The sequence below is a fragment of the Equus przewalskii genome, chromosome 9 (assembly GCF_037783145.1).
Source record: "Equus przewalskii isolate Varuska chromosome 9, EquPr2, whole genome shotgun sequence".
NCBI lineage: Eukaryota > Metazoa > Chordata > Mammalia > Perissodactyla > Equidae > Equus > Equus przewalskii.
In genome coordinates this window covers 78,789,738-78,806,650 of record NC_091839.1, presented here as the reverse complement: position 1 = coordinate 78,806,650, position 16,913 = coordinate 78,789,738, and the positions used below count along the sequence as shown (strand labels likewise).

At 39.5% G+C, this 16,913-nt stretch overlaps 1 long non-coding RNA gene across 2 annotated transcripts; it reads left to right on the top strand.

The window, feature by feature from the left end:
* The first annotated feature begins 513 nt into the window (after positions 1–513).
* On the top strand, positions 514–14,418 carry LOC103557075 (uncharacterized). 2 transcript variants are annotated; one of them, XR_546365.2, is made up of 4 exons: positions 514–634; positions 7,151–7,281; positions 8,045–8,182; positions 10,919–14,418. It is a non-coding gene; the product is annotated as an uncharacterized lncRNA (long non-coding RNA). The 2 variants fall into 2 exon arrangements; XR_546362.2 differs by lacking the exon at positions 514–634 and having other exon boundaries at positions 6,803–7,281.
* Positions 14,419–16,913: the final 2,495 nt, after the last annotated feature.

The following is a 16,913-nucleotide window of genomic DNA, read 5'->3' as shown; positions in this document are numbered from 1 at the left end:
GAATATTAAATACATAATGTTATTATCACCCAACAATCTAAAAATTAAAATTAAGACGGATTAGGTTCTGAGAGAGTTAGATGGCATTTTGAGAGGTGCTTTGCTGACTTCTTCTCTAACGGAGAATATCTGGCATGATTAAACAAGCACAAAAGGATTTTGGAATGCCCAGTTGCACTTGAACAGATGTGGTGGCTGAGTAAAATAGTTCCTTCTGATGTGGTTTCTACTTCCATCTCCTGACCTGAAAAAGGCTGCTAAAGTGAAGAGTCATCCCGTTACATGTTAACAATACAAGAAAATAAGAAGTCAAAGAAAGATATGTTCGTGTCATATTCTACAGTTGCTCCAGTTCACTTAGATACCCACACAGACTGGTTCCAGTCAAATTGTGACGTGCGTGTTTTGGTCCCCGTCATCTTGACATCTCATACCCAATTACTCAAGGGCTCTTTCAGTCCCTCCCTTCAGCTGTCCAGAGTGTGACCTAACTCTGTGCTCCTGAGCCAGTGCTATAAACGGCAAGAATCTCCAACAGTCCTGTTACAACAAACGTACCTGTCCTGTGTTCTGTTCCATAGGCAGCCCTCTCTTTCCAGCTTTCCAAGGGAATAGCAATAATGCCATCAAAAATGTAAGTGGGATTGGATTTCTCTGACCCTCTTCTACTTAGGTAATGTGTGAATTTTAATTGTAGCCTTATCATGGAATCTAAGATTGTGTTCAGGGTCAGGGCAGCTCTCTACCCAACTGTGAGACTCATGGGAAACAAATAGCTTGTTGAGCCTTAGTTTCTTCATTTGTAAAATGGGAAGATAGTACCTGAACTGCCTGCCTCAGAGGATTATTGTGAACAGCAAAGGAGATAAAACATGTCAAAGTAATCTGAAATGTGTAAACCTCTATAAGTTACTTTTTTAAAAATCTTATTCCAATGGTTTGGCTTTACAAGAGCCTGTTTCGCATATGGCGACTGCTCGAGCTCTGAATATTTTCGAGTGGGTACTCCATTCGAGACACGTTAGGTACATAGTCATCTACACTTTCTTTGAATGTTTTGAAAGTCAACTTGAAATTAGATAGTTCTCATTGAGAAATCCAATTACCTCCAAATAACAACATCAATATATACTTCCTGATTTCTAATCACCCAGGTTCAATAAGGCCAAAAAACAAAAGAAATAAAAGGCATCTAGTGAAAATGGGAAATTTAGCCACATTCATTTATTCTGTTCAAGAACTAGTAAGATCATCTTTTCAACAAGGTTTAGGATATGAAATAGCCTGCAGAACTATTTTATGAACTGACTAAATGATAAGATAATTGAAAACTTAAAAGAATTTTTATTAGCCATTCTGCAAGTCCAGCAAGGGAACCAACTATAGAGGTGAATATAAAGAATTTGGGTCTAATGTAGGAAATGTTCCTCATTTAAAAAAGGAATGAGGGTTGGTCTGGTGGCATAGCCCTTAAGTGTGCACCTTCCACTTCGGTGGCCCCGGCTTTGCCAGTTTGGATCCCGGGTGCGGATCTACACACTGCTTGTCAAGCCATGCTGTGGCAGGTGTCCCACATCTAAAGCAGAGGAAGATGGGCACAAATGTTAGCTCAGGGCCAGTCTTCCTCAGCAAAAAGAGGAGGATTGGCAGCAGATGTTAGCTCAGGGCTAATCTTCCTCAAAAAAAAAAAAAAAAAAAGGAATGATTCCCACTTGTTAATTGTAGTGCACTGTAGAGTCAATGACAGATTCTTTTAATGAAAGTGATATTGCTTAACCAGCAAATGTTTTCAGTGCAACTCAAAATGTACCTAAGAAGATTCAATAGATTTAATAACTTGTAGGAGAAAAATAGAGGCAAGGGCAGCCTCAGAATGAGGCTATGCACAAACACACACACATACAGGCTGTTATTCCCTATTACTATCTATTTTTCTCAAATAATGGTAGTTAAAATCTAAGTGGTTTTCATACACATTTAAAAAAATATTCTTTAAGAAGTAATAGAAAAGAAACATGTCAACATCACCTACTAGGACTGGTCAACATAATCAAGAAAGGGAAGCAGTGCGACATTTTCTAGGTATCACACAAGTAGAAACACCTCTCTGTGTGTGCCCTCTCTTCATAAGAAATCCCTGTGCATTCCGCTGGCCAACCGGTAAAATCCACCCTGCAAGTCCTGACCGTACCCACCATGAAAGTACAGAATGGATAGAGCTTCAAGGAGCTCCAGATGGCAGCTCTATTTGCTATAAATTCAATGCAATCAGTGCTTTCTTACTACCTCGTGTGGTCCACGCGCAGGTCTCAGGACAGAGAAAGAGTCTTGCATCCGTGTGCCAATATTTAGTCAAAAAGAAAATATATCCAGTCATAGTATTTCTATAAGTCTTTATAACGCACTTAGCTAGTCCACCGGTGGTCTTTTCCATAAAATGGTTTTGAAAATAAATATTTCAAAACATCAGAGGAAGGGCAAAATGTCCTCTTAACAGATGAAAAGTCTCAACGTTGAAACGTATCCTCATTACGTGGGAGACAAATCTTTCAAGCTACGCCTGTGTAATTGAACACTGTATCAACACTGTAGGTAAGTTGCAACATCCCGGTGACTTATATGAGGGACATCGGGTGATTAGTGGCATACCAATGGAAAAAGCAGAAAATTCACCGCCACCGAGCCTTCAGTTGAGATTTATGGAAACAATGCAGAGTGAGAATGAAGTTGGTTCTGTTGGCTTAAGCTGAGCCTCTGATATTTGCACCCAATCCATTGCATTGGTGCTCCCATTGTATGTTCCACCTTCCCGTTTTGAAACGCAACAAACATTTCTAAGTCAGATTTTTCTAGTTGTTTTCTAAAAAGGTTTATGATCACAGCTGCAGTAGTTATGGCTCGGTTTATAGTACATTGCCCACCGATGGTCCCATATGTCCAACAGAGTTTGTTTGGTACCATACCTTCCACAGACCTGGGCCCGTGCTTGAGGTGTGCCCATAACCCTGCCGTTAAATGGGCCAGCTGTGCTCGTAAACTCACGTTCACAGCCTCAATCCACCCGCCTTACAAAAGTCAGAGGCAATAAATCTATGTTCAGTCTATATATGCACTTTTAAGTATTTTTTTACACTTCTGAAAAGAAAATATAAAATATATCCATGTCTTCTGTGATCCTGTCTGAAATTAGAGCTGGTTTCTTTGGCGTGTATAAACAATGACGTTAAAGTCCTCGCTTTCCATTTCTTTGCAAGATGTCCATTCTTCTCCTGGACAGTCTTTTCTCCTCACCTTAAAAAAAGAGGAGCAAATGATAAGCTTTGTTCTTTTCTTCCCCCTGAAATCCTTTGATAAGGACATTGAGGCCTGGGCATGATTCCATCTATAGCAACAGCTTCTTCACTCGGTGTGAACCAGGAGCGAGCAAGTGTGAACACACAGCCTCCAATGATTCAGCTGTGACAGTGTGCTTCTTCAGTGTGGCCACCCTGGACCACAGCCCTAGCACAGAGGGACTTTCATCACTCTCTTCATTTGCCATCAAAGGCTAGTGCTGATTTCCTAGTCCCCTACAGGGAGGGCATATATTTAAAATTTTTTCCTCAAATTATGACACATTTCTGCCAATTTTAATGAGTCAAAGATAAATATTACATTAAAACCAAGTTTGGAAAGAGTTTTAAATTACTCTGAGGTTGTAAATTGACTTTCCAACTGAAGAAAATTTAGAAAGCCTTATGAACATTTTCTTTGCTTGAAAGTTCTCATCTTGAAATGGCTGTGCATCTGAGAAACAGCAGATTTTCAATCAGTTTTGCAAATACAATTAACAATAATTTATTTTAGACAGCATGAATGATCCTTGGTTGAATATATTAGATGCTGTATTACTAAGGTAAGCACTATCTGTGTGGGACAATCCAGTGGTAACTAAATTGGGAATAGCGGTGGAAGAAATAAGTAAAATAGCTCTTAAGATTGAGTAACAGTTATTCAGAAATGGGCTAGGTTCTCTTTCTCTGTCTCTCTCTCTCTTCCACTAATTTTTTTAAGTAATAAGTAAAGAGGAATTTTTATGTCCACCTCAATTCTTTGTGGCAGGAGGGTAGGCAGTCAGAAACATTTTTCCCTTCCTTCTCTGGCTCAGCGTGAAATATTTCAGTGACCTTGTGAAAGCATTTAACACGATGGTGCCACTCCTTTCTTGTAATATTATTTTCCTTGGTTTCCAGATATACTACTCTCTTACTTTCTGTCTCTTGTGTCTCCTCAAGAAGCCCGTTTTCTTCTACTTGGCCATTAAATGTTTGTGCTCAGTGTTCGGTCACCTGCCCATTCCTTCTTTCACACTGTATCTCACCCGAGGTAATTTCATTTATACTCACAACTTTAATCATCACCTAAACTCAGATTATCTCCCTAGCTGAGACCTTTCCTTGAGTTACAGGTGGGCATATCCAAGAGCTGACTTTGCGTGTTTACCAACCAGTCTCAAATGTACTACAAATTCAGTAAGTCGAAAACCAAAATCATGATCTTGCCCTCCAGACCTTGACTGTTTCTGTCACAGTGGATGGAACTAACGTGTATTATGTTATGTAAGCCAAGAACCTGAATTCATCCTTGAAATCTATCTTTTCTTCTACAGCCTCCTCGCCATATACAATCTATCACCAAGTTATGCTAATTTATCTCCTAAATAAGCTCTGAAATCTGTTCCTTTCTCTGTATCTTTATTGCCAACTCTGTAGTCCAAGCTATGCTGTCTCTTGGCTGGCCTACAAAAAGCCTTCTCTCTGGCCCACCCAGATTCACTTCGGACCCCTCCAACCCAACTCCACATTCTGTCCAGATGCTCTCTCCCCTTGCCCCCTCACCGTCACTACTCCCCAGTTAAGATTCTTCCTGGGCTTACGATTGCTCTCAGAATAAAGACAAAATACCCAGTGTGGCTTATAACTTCCTGAAGGGTCTTGTGCCTACCTGCTTTCTCAGCTCCACCTTGCGCTGTGATCCCTTTTGCTCTCTCAGCTTTAGCTTTGCTGGCCATCCCTAGTCCTTCTTAATCATCGTTTTTTCGCTCTTGTTCCAAGTCCTTTGGATCTTGAATATTCTTTGTTTTCAAATTTGCAAAGTTTAAACCTACTTACCTTTCGGATTTTCGGATCCTGGTATTCTGACTAGAATTCTGACTAGATCTCTAGCACTGTCTGTATCTTCTTCTAGGTAATATTAGAATCTTAATTTTGCATTTATTTTGTGGCTTTTTTATTGCTATCTTCTGAATAGACTTTAAACTTCATGAGGACATTGTCCAGTCTTACTCAGTGTGTGGCACAGAGTGAGTGGTCAATAGCATTTGCTGCAAGAATGGCTTGATGAATAAGCGTGTCTACAAGGGCAGATTTCAAAGTGGTCATAATGAAAGAGTTCTCTCTGCAAGAAGCAGTGGAGTGCGGGAGGGGAATCGCGGATCTTGGAGTCCCACAGACATGGATCTGAAACTACTGTTGTACCACTTAGAAAGCATATTGCTGGAGCCTCCTGACCATCAGTTTTCTCTTCATCAAAAGTGGTGCTAATGATTCCTTCTTTTAGGGCTGTTATGAGGTAAGGGACACAGAGTAAGCACGTAATGGCTAAATAATTTAACAAATATGTTTGTTCCAGCAGCAATTTTTAAGCATGTCATATGTGACGGCGTCTCCATCATCATGGTTGCCCCACAGCGTGGATACGCATTTGGTTTAAGTGAGTCTCAGCTGTGTCACCGATTTGACATCAAGTGCTGTCTTACAGCTAATCTTCTCTGTGTGTACAAACAGATGAGCAGTCAGATATAAGGCACTAAACTTGTTTTTCTCTTAAATGACTCACTTCTTCTTATTGAATATCGCACATAATAAGTGGGCAATAAATATGAGTTGGTTGATTTTTTTAGCAACTTCTTTACACCAAGAGCACAGCTGATCACCAGAAAGGAATGTTTAAAAAAAACAACAAAAAAGTCCATATTCTTTGCTCTTATAGAATTTAAAATAAAATTATATGGAGTAAATAAATACCAGCTCACATGAGAAATATTTTAAAGTATAAGTATTACAGTGTATGTCAAGAACTTTATCATCATAATAGGGTTCCAATATATGAAATGTAAACTGAGAACAAATTAGTAGTTCCCATAAACACCTTTAAAAAATTTATGGCTCTAGCTCTTTTTCCTGTCCAAACCGACTTCAAGGAGACACTCTGAAAATTAGAAACATTTCCTCAAATATCATTTACGTGTTTTGTGGGAAGCATAATGGTAGTCAATATGGAAAATATTCTGTTTTATTTTGAAAAAGTCCTCAAAGGAATTTATCCGATGCCAGGGTCAAGCTGGGAGTTTGTACTCAACAGTCTTAGCCGTAATTTAAATGCAGAAAGTTAGGATGGCTTAACACAACTAGAGGCATTTAAAAACGAACTAAAGTCATAATTTCAATTTTTTGTTTATTTAATTTAAAATATCTGTAAATGTCGCTTATCCTTCCCGGAATGAAGTAAAACGCAGACCTTGGTCTTTGGCTCAAGGAAATGGTCTTGCTGAGGTGTCAACATCCTGGGCTATGAATTCATAAAATAAAACTTCTATTTTCCATACATACAATGTCTACTCTTTAAAAATACATCATAAAATTATAGAAATGATGCCAGCTCATGGTAGAAATTTAGGAAACTTTTAAAAACATAGAGAAGGAAAAAAAACCCAAGTCTACTTTACGAGTTTATGAAACAACAAAGAGAGTTGTCTGAGCTCAACTCTGAGGGTTATACCAGGCTGGAGTCTCGGGGATTCACCTCAGCTTATTTGCAAGAAGCCTGAGAGAAAATTCCAGCAAAGTGAGCCTGACGTCTAAAAAGACTTAGTCATTGAAGGGGAGTTGCTCTTCCAGATTCTGAAGGCTGCATGGAATCTGATGACAGGATTTGTCTCTCGGGCCAGTTTTTTATTAAAATCATAAGCCTTTAGTGCAGCAGAGAGCTGGGGATCCAGGAAAGCTGTTCCGATAGACCCAGCCCTGGGGAATAAAAGAGGCTGATGCACGACCTCCTCCAGCACGAGGGATCGCAAAGGGAAACAAGCCCCATCTCCCTTTCATCCAAGAATCTCTGAGAAGGTATCCGGGATCTGGAGGTTCTCAGTGTCTCGGCTGAAGCGGGAGACAGTGGTGTCCCGTAAATCCTGAGTGAGAGACAGCTCTGCCAGCCCGACCTACGGCAACAGCAGAAGGGGAGGTGAGTTCTACAACAAACTTGCAAATGCGAGAAAGATATCTTCTGGCATATGAATTTGGCAAGAAATGATGTCTTGTTTTAATTAGCATATCTTTGATTACTAAGGAATTTAAAAACCGATTTATAAATTTGTTGCTGATATAGTTCTTGTGACTTGCCTATTCCTGTCCTTCTTTCCACTGTAATGTTCATTCTTCTCATTTAAAATGAAGTCTTTATAAATTGGAAGATATTCATAATTTCTCTGCAATGCGTTGCACCTGTATTTTATGGTTTGTAATTTGTTCTTTGATTTTATTTATGATGTTTTCCACCCAAGCTATCTATATTTTCTTTTACGTTTTCAGCCTTTGCACTCCACTCCAAGATCAGCTAGATATTCATCTTTAAGTTGTTATATTTAACTCTATAAACTATACAAATAAAATTTTCTAATATAATAGCTTCTAATTCATTTTTGCATTTTTTAACCAATTACCTGATTACTGTACTTGCCCAGTACATGATTTCCTTGCTGGTTTGAAATCCTGTCTTTATCATTTTCATCTGTATTTGTATTTGATTCATTTGTATCTTATATATGACGTGCAATTATCATCTGTCTAATCTCTTTATGTTTCTAACCATCGTTGTAAATTCTAACGGCATTAGCACACTGTACTAAGGAATATGATTTATAATTTAATACCTCGTAATGTAAGTGGGGCTTATTATTCTTCTTTTAAAATATATCTTGCCTGCTTTTTTCTGTTTATTTTTCCAGGTGAATTTTAGAGTTAATGGTCAAACATCCAAGTAAGAACTTGTGGACGTTGGATTAGAATTTCACTAAATGTGAACATTAATATGTGGGAGAAGTGACAATTGCACGTTGTTGAAAATTCCCATCCTAGAACAAAAGGTACCTCTCCATTTATTATCTTCTATTTTCTTTTTCGGTAAAGCTTTGTAGTTTTGTTTTCATTAGTTTCTGCATTTTTCTTACTAAGTTTATTCCAAATTAGTATATATTTTTGTATATTTTGTATCCTTTGAGAAGGATCTTTTTAATCCATTATATTTTGCTAAATTATCTTCCCCATTGTATAGAAAGATAAATAATCTCTATTTATTTTAACATAAAATTCTTGAGGAATGTCTCCTTATACACAGTGTCTACTCCAAATGCTTCACAGCTGATTGCATTTTAAGTTTCAGGTGAAGAGAAAAACCCACTGACCGTGGCATCAAAGATACCCCCAGTTGCATCTTGCTTGATGCAACTGTTTCCTCATTATGCAAAACTGGAAAGTGATATATTCTCTGAACCTCAGTATCCTCATCTACAAAAAAGGATTGTTTTTTCCCTTGACATGGTCAACATGAGACAAAGTGAAAGAATTTTTGTAAAGCACAGATCCTAAAAATATAGCATACAGTAGGAATGGAAGAAAAATATTAGTTCCTTCCTCCTCATCCTGTTCCTTATAGAAAATATGACTTGGGAATTTCATCCTTTAGATATATGAACTAGAAAAAAATAAATGTATGTAAACACATACATATATCTCCTTTAAATGTATTATTAGATAATTTTTCTCCTGGTCTGGTTACTTGGTGGCAAAATGCACATCTATGCATGTATGCACGTATTTTATAATCAATAGTATTACTTTATTGATGAAATACCATTGACTGTACTTTCAAAGTTAATGAGTTGAATCATAGAATTGATGGATAGAAGCACAGCCTGTCACACCTGCAAGATTAATGAGCCCTCTGCCACTAATGACAGCCTGCAGTCATGGGCTTCATTCAGAAATTGCCCAAATATTCACTCACTAAACACCAACTACCAGGCCCAGTGCGAGGACTGAGCATGTGAGGGTGGCAACCTCTGCCCACTGAGATGTGTGATGTTCCTGACTACATCTTAGGAAATCTGTCAGTTGACTCTTGTAAAGCAGTGGTTTCCTCATCTGGATCTTCAGACAATGTATCCGACAACCTAGTTCTTTATCCTGTGCAACTGCTCTCCCTTATCTGACTTTCCTGTCTTTACTAGTTTCATAAATGGTTTGCAGCCTGAAGCAAACTGTTGGGCATTCCATTTTTATTTCTGAGGTTACTGCCCAAATCTTTATTCCATTTTATGTTGATGCTTCAGGAGCTGACCTAGGATAAATGGAAGCTACCAACTGCCAACTGTGCTGTCAGCTGCGTGGTGGGGTCAGAGGTGCTGGCTGAGCCTGCAGATTCTGACGGTTTGCCAGCAGTGAAGGCATTTGCCTTAGAGGGAAACGGTGCCCCGTACAGACCTCACTGCACAGGGCTGCTGAACGCGCCAATTTCAGGCAATGCCCAATTTGGAGAAAAGACGAAGTACAAAGAAAGATGTTTCCTTGACCCCCTCAAAATACGTAAAACTGCCTACACCTGCATAGCCCCGGTAGTCGTTGCCCCAGGCACACCCTCATGCATTAACGGTAGAGAAGAAGCCAGTTTCTGTTTCTTCCCAGTGCTGGGACGGGCACGACAGCTGGTCTCCAAGAGCCGAGCGCACATCCAACCCCGCAAAGAACAAGAGGCCGCAACACTCTCTTTATCTGTTAAACTAAAGAGGGTTTTATTACAGGCTTTGTGCATTCAATGCATTTTCCGCACATTGACTTCTTGTCAACGAAAGGTCGTTCTTGCCTTTTTAAAAATTTACCTTTAATCAAACGTGATTTAAATGCCGAATTCCTGATTTTAAAAAAGAAGAGTGGGTAACATGTAGAAAAAGAAAAATCTATTGAGAAAATCGTTCGACAAATGAAGTCAAGCCCGAATCTAGCTGTAGGAATCACTGGCACACCTATGTGAAAGGAGAAATTGTATGAAAAGGATGTTCTTTTTCTCTTGGGAGATGCACCCTCTGACCCACATTGTGGCATATGGTGAGGAACTCAGTAACTATAAATGTGAGAGATGACGCTCACCCCTGGTTTAACCCTGGGTTTTTCTAAAATCTTATGTAGCGTCCAAATTATCTGCTGAAGTGTAGCCAAGGGTGCCAAGTGGGCAGTGCAGGAGACGTCAGAAGAGAGTGAAATTTGGAAATGAAATGGCAGCCTTTAAATAGCCTGACTGCGTACATCATATGACTTCAGTAGGTCTCTGGTCATGACAGGCGGCAAGGGAGCACCCCTGGGGAGGGTTTAATCCAGAAGCAAATGCCCTTCTGTTCAGTTACCATCCTATTACCACATATGATTACTATACCATCATTCAAGATTTATTCTTTCTCCCTTTCTTTTCTTCATTTTCTATCTTCCCTCCCTCTAGAAAATTGTCAAAAATTCAGGTTCTGAATGATTTCCCATTTGAATCAGTTTGATCACTGCACTCATTAATTTAGGCATAATTTAGAAATTATCAGTGGAAAAAAAGGACATAAGCATTTTTAGAGATTTTAAGGGTTGAAGATCTCATAAACCAGTTTTCATAGTATTTTTGCTAATAAAATTTTGAGGCACTGGATGAACTAGGATCCATTCATATGAAAGAATGTGCGTGTAACCGTGGAAAAGGAATGCGCATGTATTATCTTCCTAACATGTGTCAAGCACAATGCTAAGCATTTTACATATGCTTTCTCACTTATTCTTTTTAACAGCCTGAAGAAATATGGATCATTGTCCCCAGTCTACACGGCAGGAAACTGGAAACTCTCAAAGATGAGCTATTCAAGCTTAGAGAGAAACCGCTTTCAAGTGGCAGAACCTGGATTAAAATTCAGCTCTCCTGCATTAAAGTCTAGGTCTGCTGGCCCCGAGCTCTCCCTCTCTTTCATCCCACAGCATCCCCTATATAATAAAAAATTGAAAAGGTAAAAATCAAGATTTAAATATGCTTTCGCTCAGCAACAAAAACAATGAAAAAAACCTAAAAAGAATAATCACAATTAGGTACTATTGACGTCAGTTTATAAAAATATTTGTTTCATGCAAATATTTAATGAAAACTTGTCATTTGTAATAGTAAATGATCTAAGTGGGAAGTTTGTCTTCATTATTATTAAAACATAGTTTAAATGACGTTAATAATTCTAGCAAAAGTAGATTTATATTAGGCTTATAGCATAAAGACAAAATACATTCAGATTTGCCACATTTAATGTAGAATATACCTTCTTTTGATTTATTTTTCAGTTCTTAGCGGTCAAGAGAAAACAAATATTCTTTCCTCTGTTCTCTCTCAATCTAGTCCCTTGTAATTGATTTAACATCCCCAACTTTCAAATACATTTTGTACTCTTGGTTATGTCTATACTTGAAAAGGAAATACAAAACCATAGTAAAATTTTTTAAAAAAAATGTTTGTTAATGTCTGAATAGTGGGAACACTGGTACAAGTCTGTGAGGGTGGGGCGTCAGAGTATCTACACCTCTCTCCCTCCCTTCACTTGTGGTTGGTGGCACTGATGTTTCCTTCCAAGGGGGAACTGCCTCTGGATAAGGCACGTGGACCCCCTCCGTCCCCCCCATTAAGCTATAGTCTGAGCAGTGTTGGAGATGGCCCCTTTAAGAACACAAACCCATTGGAAAGTCCCATCAGAGGATATTCCCATGCCAACCAATGGTGTTCAGCCCTCTGGTAAATCAGAAGAATAGAGCCAATGTTTATTTTTCCTTCTGCCATGGAAATGTGCCGGGAGTAATAGGGAAAACAAAATTTCATGTGTTTAATTCTCCTTAATTTTATTCTCTGGAGTTATTTCCCAGAAATATATATCTATGGAAAGCTCACTCTTCATTGCTGTGCTGTCCAACATGGTAGCCACAAGCTACATGTAGCTAATGACCACTTGAAATTTGGCTAGTGCTACGCAGGAACTGAATTTTTTATCTTATCCAGTTTAAATTAATTTAAATTTTAAAGCAGAAGCGGTGTAAAACATAGTTCTGTTAAACACAACTATATTGTTTTAATAAGTTCTATATTTCGTTTTAGCTGTTGCATCATATAAGATATTATTTAAGTTAATTTTTTTTTTTAACTTTTTTAGCGTGGCTACTAGGAAACATAAAATTACATATTCGGCTGACATTATACTTCTATTGGATGGTGTATTCTAGAGGAAGTAGGGCAAGAATTCTGTCAGCCTGCACAAGATCAAAGCTTCCCCACTTACTACCTGTTTGGCTATGGCAATTTACTCAGCTTCTCCGGGCCTTGGTTTTCGTATCTACCAAATAGGCATGAAAATCCAAGAGCCCACTGTGTAGGGTTATGAGGATTAAATACTTTAAGATATGCAAAGTGTTTAAAATAATGCCTGGCATAAAGTAAGGATTATGTATGCACTTGTAGGTTAAAAATAAAAGCAAATTATTCCTCCCTAGAAGACGTAGATAACATTCTTCTAATAGATGATCAATGAGAGTAGATGATTGACTATAATTAATCTAATGCTCTAAACTGACTATCTGTAATAGATGAGGAATTATGATATCTAGACTTTTAAAATTAAGTCCCATAAAAAGGATGCTCACACAGAAATGAACCAAAACATACATTCTTGCAAAAGTTTAGTACCACCTTGAGATATATGTTTAAACTCTTTGCCCGAGGCAAAGAAAGACCCAGAGAGAGTGTTCTCGTCCCTGTGGCTCCTGTGCTCCCCTCTCCTCCAAGACTGTTGGGGCTGGCAGAGCACAGACCAGCTCTCCTTAGCTAGCACTTGCTGTGGATGACGACCAACCGCGACCACTTCAGAGATTTAAACATTAGCATGTACCTATATTACTGTAATAACCAGCTGTGTCATTTAGACATATAAGTAAACTATCTGAAAAATAGTCACTAAAATGTATGTAAAAGCTTAATCAAAGAAATAAAGTTTAATGAAAGATTTTATTAAAATTTTATCCAGGCAGAGGAATCGATAGATGAATCTTCTCATCTATAAAATTGCATACCCTTTAATGTCTTTAATTCGTTAGTCAGACATTCATTGAATACCTTCTGTGTGCATGGCCCTGGAAAACATGGCACAGTCTCTATGCTCAAAAAACTTTACCTTCTTATAGAGTCAAAATTAAGGCAAAAGTGAGCAATTTATGATTGTAGATTTTTTAGAAAACAAAAGGTCCATTTTGAGTGGTCCATCATTTAAAATATATTCATGTTTTTGAGTTTTCCTTGGGGAACAGTTCAAAAATGTAATTTCTAATTTGAGAGGGTACTTATCTCCATGTTTCATCAAACTTTCTTTTTTTGGTGTGGCTACAGGCAGATAACTAAGGTCAATATTCTCTGAAATGCTATTCTGTCTCCCTAGAAGATCAAAACACACACATCCACACATGCGCACGCACACACACACACTGGTACTCTTGAACGTGAAAATAAACCTCCCAAATCATGTTTGGGAAACTGAAAAAGTAATATGTTGAGCAAAATTAGGACTAGATCGTGCTTGTCATGCTATTTTCAGAATGTAGCACTCCCCTCGCCTCCCCTTGTCTGTAAAACACATCTGTGATTTCTTTACTAACCATTTTCCAGCCTCTTTCATAAAATAACGGTTGTGTTCTGGTGTTTCTCATTTTGAATACTGAGAGCATGTCTCCCATCTCATCCGCCGCCACATTGTTAAATCTGAAGTAGAAAGAGAGAGGGATTGCTCTGGTGTCTCCAGTTGGCAGCAGAAAACGTGTTGTTTTCAATTACTGTGTGTCAAAGCTCAGCCAAAGGGAAAGCGACTTTTCAGGACAATGTGCCTAGACAAAGAGCCACCACAAATGTGGACTGAGAATGACAACTCCCACCTTGACCCTCAATAGGGATTCCCACAACTGACACTCGCTGAGACTGAAGACTCTTCCCCTTGGGTTTACCAATTCGCATAAAGGAAAATTATTTGTTGTCTAGGCTGAATGACACAGACAGACATGGCCTGGATCCCTCCGGAGTGATGTTTGACAGAGGAAGTTCATTTACCCAGCCTTTTGCTCCAACGGATGTCTGCTCCCCACAATAGTAAAAGTTAACACAATACAGAAGTCTTGCTAATATAAAGGATTTGTGATTAACACTCTACATCAATTCTGATTTTCCATATTTTTTTTAGTAGAACCAGGTTTGCTAATAAATTGCCAGCTGTTAAAGTCACTAAGCCTATTTTCATCACAACCACCACATAACAGGACCCCTGCAATTACCTGAGGCCTGCCTTTCTCTCATTGTATACTTTATATTGTTTCAGATGAAACGTACCCTCCTCCTACAATTCTGGGGCTTCGTTGTTAGTGACTTAAATTCAGTTACAAGTTTCAAGTAAGTCGGTGAGCTGCGGGAGAGTGGCATCTGAGCCAATTCCTCTGCCTCCTAAGGCCTGGAGATGATTTGAAAAGACAAGGAAGGAGAAAAAGAAGGAAAGAGAAATAACCAGAAGTCAGGGGAGCCACCAAGAACTTTGACCAATCACTGTCTTGCGAAACAATATAGATGATCAAAATAGTGCTTCATCAGAAGGTGGGTTGGAAAAAAAAGCAACAAGGAGGAATTGATTGGAAACAAAAAATTGAAGAGAAAAAAACTAGTGCTCTCTCAGTTGAATTATGCGCAACTCTGTCAGAATGAAGAAAAATGTCGTTTAGTTCTTGAATTATGATCAATAATGTCTATTCTTCATAAGAATCACAGACTTTCTGTCTTCTCCTCGCCAACCTCCTCCAAGAGAAAGTAAACAATTTATGATAGAAGGAGTTTTGAAAAAAAAAATACTATGTAAAGATTTTTAATAGGGAGGAGATTTCATGAAAATCACATGCTAACAGCTCTGACTTCTCAAGAGCAGTGAGCTTCGCCCCTGAGAAAACACTATTTTCATCACGGCTGCGCTCCAGCTAAACTGCTGGTTTTGACAAGCTGTGTTCCTGGTAAAATGTTATTGTTGGCAAACGTGGACGGTGTGGAGACAGCTCGGGGAGGCTGCCTCCACAGTGGAGATGGGCAAATTGACTACAGCACCTGTGGGAGGGTTCGCTGCCTCTGAGCCAGATTCCCTCTGTTTTCCAGCACCCTGTCCCTTTGTTCTGTAATGAGAGCCAAATGTTCCCTTTGCCGTCCCTCTGGCCCTGTAATGTGACTCCCCATCAGCCTTGGACAGGCCCCTTCGCCCTTCCCCACTCCTGGGCCCTGTGGCTGCCACTGGCCTGAAATTGAAAGGGGGTTTAAAAGCCCACTGTTCTCCCAGTGGTCGCACGGACCCTCGTGGCTCCCTGTCTTCTGAGACAGCCGTGCCCTGCTCACTTTTTTCACGGTGAACCACAGTGTTAGCAGGTCAGCTATGGAAGCTCAACTTTTATTTGTTTGTTTATGTATTTATGTATTTATTTATTTTGGCGGGAGAGCCATCAATCATATTTTTCAGGCAGGAGCGACTCATCTCCCAAATGAGAAGTCTGGTGAATTTTATTGTGCTACACAGGACTCATAGCAGGAAGGTCTTCTGCTTCACAGAACTTGTTGATGCTGAAGTCTAAGCCCAGGCTTTTCTGGCTGTTTCTCCCCCATCTCAGTAAAGATGCGGCAGGTGAAGTTCCAGTGATGTGCCTGGGCAGGGTGCGCTGTGCTCCGAATTACAGCTGAAAATGTCAGGACGTGGCCTGGTTTGATTTAGAGAGTTCATCCTTTACCCAAGTCCGTTCCCCATCTGACCAAAATCCGATGTTCACTCAGAGATCAATCACCCACGCCGGTGCTCAGGGGACAGACAAGGATCTGCCCCAAATCAAAGCCAATCTTGGGAAGGTTTCAAAAAGCACGAGGGGAGTCATAGATGCTGGGTCCAGAGCACCCTTGTTAAGGGCTCCTAACACTGCCCCCACCTCCCTTCAACTCGCCTTGGGTCTGATGAGTCGAAACGGCCTGGAAGGTTCAAGAAGACCTTTACCTTTGTCACTTTTAAACAAGACCACAAGAAATTTGGTCTCAGATTTGTCAAATCAGTCCTGGCTTTTCTAGGCATCCCCAGCTTCCACTTCTGTGGACCCCCGTACAAATTGTATGATTGTTGCTGTAATGCCATGTGTTTTTCAAAGATTCTCTCTCTGCCAGGGCAAAGAGTTAGGCTAGAGCTGGAGAAAACAATTTGGTTTCAGTATTCCATGTGAAAAGGAAGCGTCAAATTCAAGAGCTACTTGGAAGGGAGACTTATAATACAGCTACACAGATTTATTACACATTAGGCGTTGCGCCGAGCACTTACGTGCATTATCTCATTCAATCCACGCCACAGTCCTGTGATATAAATACTATTGTTGCCCCAACATCTAAATGAAGAAACCGAAGTGTAGAGAAAGTTAAAGAACTTCCCTCTGCTAATGCACGACTGAGCTGGGATTTGCATCAAAGTTTCTCTTATTCTGAAGCTCAGATTCTTAACAGAAATGTGGGACGGAATCTGGTGATTGATCAGAAGCTAGGAAGAGAGACAGGCCTTGCGGTCAGAGTGATAGATGCTATATTGAGCCTAGAAATATGAATTAATGTTCACAATGATACACAGTTAGACCTAAAAGTGATTTTGGCCATCTAGATCAACTCTGCCATTTTACAGATGAGGAAGCTGAGGGTCAGAGATGACCTGAGGAATGCAAGGT